Here is a 5,944-nt window from a genome sequence, read left to right as displayed (position 1 = left end):
GGCCTACTGGGGAAACTCGCCATGTAAAAAAACGAGTAACGCATCAAGCTTGGTACCTCTATGGTGATGTGGAAATCCAAGCGTTGTTAATAAAGAAATTAATTCAGTGTGTGTGTGTTTCTTTTGATTCCTTTATCATGTTGCTTATAGTAGACCAAATTTAATTAAAATACCCAGGTGATAATTTCAACATAAATTGGACTATGTGGATAGCTATTTCTAATGGCTTTGCTGCTTCTCAGAGGCGAAGTATGAATATTTACCATCCTCTGGCATGTGCGTTCACTAGTCATTTATGGCAAAAGAAATCACTGACTGAAAGCATAATTGGCTTGGTAGACATAATTGGAAATGGCCTTTTTAGTTATAATTTTACGTTTTTGGATTATAGTACTCCCTGAGAGATTATCTTCTGCATTTCTTGACCCTGACATGATTAGTCATGGATGTTTCACCACCAGGTCAGGCATACAGCATTAAGTGTCCTGCTCTGCTGTGAGCAGCATGGTAGTCAATGTATTAAGCAGGCATTTAGGAACTTTGAATGTGAAGTATATGCATCTGTACAGTTGTGGCTAAAAAGAACAGCTAGAATGCTAATTACTGTTTCAGGAATTATCCTTTACACAGTTAAATATGTATCTAAAAATGAATTCATGAATAACTTTGTAGTCATTTAACCGTTTGGTTTTGTAAGACATTTAAATAAAAATATTGCAGACCCAAAAATAGTCTGGAAATGGCAAGGAATATCAAATATAAGTAAATATTTTTCCTCAGTAAGATAAAAGTGTAAAATTGCTGATACCTGGTTGTTACTATATCATTGCTGGCCCCAGCAGAGCAGTCTGCTGTGACCACCGGCACATTCATGCCAGCCAACAGGTTAATACACAAAACAGGGCAGTGCAAGACTTGGTCCGTAATTTTCATTGGTTGAAGCAACTAAAATCAAATTTCTGAGGTGTGCTGGAACTGTGTTATTGGTATATTCCCCAGCATGATTTAAAATTGTTGCATTGAAATGGCACTGACAGTGCGTAATATATTTTGCAACTGAGAATCGATACTAAAAAATTTATGTGGCAATATATTTCAAGAAACCCTTTCATACCAAACCTGACAATTATATTGACACACAAGTAAACCCACCTGAATGGCACACTGGGTTATACAAGCATTAGCTGTAGGTGTAGAATAGGTAATTTACACAGAAAACTTTTCATACAAATTTTATTGTAAAGCACACTAAAGTTAAGGGAAAGGTGCAATGCCTAGATGAGATAAACTTGGACATGCAAGAACTGGTTTTGCTCAGATATATGGGAAATTAACTGTAGTATTAAATGACATACAACACATCTGAGGTGCAAATTTGTGGAGAGGAGAGATTGCATTGAACCTGTTGTGTATGGTGCACATTTTGTTACAGTGCTGGGATGATGTCATCCAGATTTCAAAATTAGTGGTCTAGTAATGAAACTCTCATCAGTTTTAATATTTAAAAATAAACATGCCTGAAAAAGGAAGCTGAATTAGGACTTTCAATTAAATTGCGAAAATGTTCTTGTTTTGCAAATTCACTGCGGATGACACTTAAAAGCACGGTGTTAGTAGTTCTTATTGACCTTTGTATCAGCCACAGCGAACATGTTGAAGGTTTTAAAGTAACAAAGTAGTTGTTGACATTGAGGTATTAATGGATGACAGCAGGAAACAGCAATGAAATAATGTGAATTACTTAAACTAGGAATTAAACAAGTCTACATAGCTTTGAACACAGCCAAAAAATGGTTGGTTCAAATGGCTCTGAGCACTATGGGATTTAACTTCTGAGGTCATCAGTCCCCTAGAACTTAGAACTACGTAAACCTAACTAACCTAAGGACATTACACACATCCATGCCCAAGGCGGGATTCGAACCTGCGACCGTAGTGGTCGCGCGGTTCCAGACTGTAGCGCCTAGAACCGCTCGTCCACCCCAGCCGGCGAACACAGTCATTTCACACTTCTTATTCATTGCATATTTGTGTGCTATAACTAATACAGCAACCTTTTATTTTCTCATCTTTGATCTGGAACATGTGTCACATCTTACTTGTTTTCCTAGAGCAACTCTAGGTTTACAAGATCCACATTTCAGAATTCCGATAATTGCTAGTCCTACCTCATGCTGAAAGTGTGGGTTGATAGCTGTCTCTTCAGATATGATCTCATCAACTGCCATTTCAGAAACTTGAAACAAAAATGTGATTATTCAATTTTCTGTCAGTGATGAATATATCACTAATGTATAGGTATATTCATGATGGTATAGAACAGTGTAGGACCATCTTCTGGAACACCTGCTGGTTAGACTAAACTGTGCACTTCACATCCAATGCATCAATTTCTTCATAGGTAGTATCATAGTACACTACTATCTCAGACTTGATTGTTGCGATGCACAATGAAACAGCATTATGCCTTGAAGACACTAAACTAACAGCCTTCTTAAGTTTTTGAATGAAGGATATTAGAAGTAATATATCCAAAAACAATTAAGTTTTACATTTTGCTGTCAGGAACTCTTTTGGAATCTTTCCTTTTATTATTATTTTGTACATGTGTGGCCTTTTTGTTTCCTCTTCCCAGTTTGACAAGCACATCTGATTTGCTTAATGGGGATATTTATGGTTACAAAAAAAAAGTGGATACAATGCAACCTGCAAACCAAGATCATCCTCCAAAACTTTACGAGCCTAGGAAATAGGCACAACGATTTGGACATAATAGCATGTTTTAATAAACCACATGTTTCAGTTATTACTAAGCACTCGTATACCAAAAAAGAATCTTATTATGCACCCATTAACAAACAATTTCTGCTCGTCTTTCAGTAGGGATATCAAACCTTATAGTGACGTTGCAAAAAGTGGCAATAATTGGTGCTCAAAGATGTAATTCCTACGTGTTGAAGGTGTTACTCAACTTTCTGCGATAAGCTATAGATGGGAAAGGAAACATAATTTTAGATATGGACAGACCTCCATCTGAAATTACAGATTTGTTTTAGCTAATCTCTATCAGTTGCTTGTAGAGAGAGATAGTAAATACTAAGGAAAATGGCTGGTAATTATGCTGATAATTGTTCACAGTTTAATAAAACCTTATCTAACACAAATCAGTTTTCACTCATAAGGATGGTGAGTGGCACACACAGATCTAACATTACTGATAGGTAATACAAGATACCCAGGACTTTGTACTGGGATACTTTCTTTTGTTGATTTGTGTAAATGACAAAATACTGCTCCTCAAATTCAAGGATAGTTCTGTGTACTGATGCTACACCCATTGCATGCAAGTGTAAAGATTATGAACAACTACAAAAACTATGAAACTGTATTACAAATGAAATAACTCAGTATTTCTACGAAAGTCATCTCATTGTCAGCATAAGATAGCAGCAGTAACGGATTTTCACCCCACAAGACAGATTTTTAAATTCAGTTGTGCACTGGAACTGATATTGTCATGAAAGAAAACTACTGCTTGGTTACAGTTAAACTTTCTATATTTTACATGTTATAACATGGAAACTAATTAACATACAAGAACATAACTTGGTAGCATTAATGTCAAGGACATGGGGAAGAGAAATAATGCTGAATCAATTCAATTGAAACACTTGTAATGTGCTGCTACAGTACACCCTACCATTACATACCAGTACCATTACTGGTGACGGTAATGGAGGCTGTTATGAAAAGCTTGCGATATTATTCAAATCTGATATGGCAAGTTAACAGAACTTTTGATCCATGTGAGTTAAATTATTGTGTAAAATCGATAGTGCAGCTTCTTACAGAAGTCTCTTCAGGGCCTTCGGAGTCTTTCACTTACATGTCAACATATTTACTCCCTAATAGTATTTGTTGTTCATAATAGGGGTAATTTTACTCTGTTCAGTGAAATGAACTTGCAAAATACTGGAAGGAAAAACAATATCCATGTAGACTATACACCCTTGCCTACGTTTCACAACGGAATTTCACATTCTGATCTTTAACAGGTTGCTGCTAGACATCAGGCAGAAAACTGAAAATCCAAAGATATTAAAAAAATACAAAGTAAAAAAATTATTTTATTAGCCTCTCCTTCTATAATTATAATTAAACGTAATGTTTCGACTCAAGGATGCATATGCTAGTTAACACTAAGGTTCAAATTAACAGGGTTTTAATGTTACCATTATATGTAGGGCTGCCAGTACTCATTGTAAAATTCTGAAATGCTTTGTACGAAGTATGAGAGAAAAGCAGCACTTGAATAAAAAAAACCATTTCTAGCTTTCAGGGTCATTACTTCCTTCCTCTGGGAAGATGAATACGTTTTGTGACTGGAAATGAGGGGAAGATCACTTAGACCACTCGTATAGAACACTTATGTGACACATTCATGAGTACTGCTCCAAAGTTTGAGATCCAGGTCAGATTTAAGCAACACGTTGAAGCAACTCTGAGGCTGGATGCTAGATAGGTTACCAGTAGTTTCAAACTATGTGCGAGTATTATTTTGTATAACACTGTTGAGAAATTTAGAAGGCATGAGAAATCAGGGCTCGGATGACAGAAAGCCTTTCTTCCCTCTCTCTATTTGCGAGTGGGGCAGTACCATTTGGTTGCTTATGTAGTATGTATATACATAAAAATACGGAAGAAAATTGTGACTGACTACTACATTAAGAAGTAATAGTTGAACTAACCTAAAGCTTCGTGATTTACTTCAAATGTTTTGTCCCACTGACACACTCTGACAATCAGTGACTTGCATCTATAGCAGCCTTACAATTTGGAGATGTCAGTATTGCTTCGATCTATTAATATTCCCTCATTGAACTCTTTTTATCTTAAGATCATGTAAACTGGATTTTTGAGAAACTACATACAGGAAGATGTGATTGGCATATAGCTGTTTGTTTACAGAAAAACAACGATCAAAATTAAAGCATATCGGTAACACACACAGGGCAAGAGCACATATCTGGGCAAGAGCACTATACTGGATTTCGTCCCCTCCCCCCCTTTCCCTAGAAACGTTGTCTGTAGTAATAACTTTATTTGTAGCAAAGTCTGAGGTCTACATTAGGTTGAAAAGCGATAATTTCGTTGACGGTTGTGGAACACAGCGAATGAGAAATAAAGGTTGTGGTAACAGACAGACGTGTGTCTTTGCCTAATATTTGTTTGCGGCATATTTAAATGCACTTTCCCACATTTAACGCATTTCTCATAATAAAAAAAAAATTAAACTACTAGGTCATCCCCAAAAAACATACATTAGAAAATGAACAAGCATCCGACGTGTTTTGATGCATATTACGTACAGATATCGTACACAAACTGGAAAAATGCAATGGGCGTTCCATTACGCATCCTTTAACACATTTGATTCGTTTTTCCGCATTTGCTACTGCTGGTATGGGTTCAAAGACAAGTTCGTGCTGCAAACGTCTCAGTGGTAGTTGGCCTACATTAGTAAGCTGCAGTTAATGCGTTAAAAACATTTAGACACATTGTCCGCAATGCGTAATATGTGTTATGCTATAAATCACTCTGCCTTTCGACCAATAATTTGTAATCAATTGGCTTCAGTCAATCACGTACGACTCTAATACGTAACTTTGACTACGCTGTGGATTTAGCATGTCGCCATAATCCAGATTATTCACATTTAAACCTTCTTTCTACATTTTATTCTGCTAACGGAGGCTTCATTCAAACAATCTGGATTTATTTGACATTCCAAAACAACAGCTGAAGGCAAGTCTGTATAAACACTGTAGCCAACGTGTGACGTCACTTACGTCAACAGAGTTGTTTACAGGTATAGTCACCAGGCGGCGCTGTCACGCTTTCAGCCTTTCTGATGACGTCATGAAGCGATTCCTCGGGGCCCACG

The sequence above is a fragment of the Schistocerca cancellata genome, chromosome 3 (assembly GCF_023864275.1).
Source record: "Schistocerca cancellata isolate TAMUIC-IGC-003103 chromosome 3, iqSchCanc2.1, whole genome shotgun sequence".
In the NCBI taxonomy this organism is placed as follows: domain Eukaryota; kingdom Metazoa; phylum Arthropoda; class Insecta; order Orthoptera; family Acrididae; genus Schistocerca; species Schistocerca cancellata.
This window is presented reverse-complemented; position numbering follows the sequence as displayed.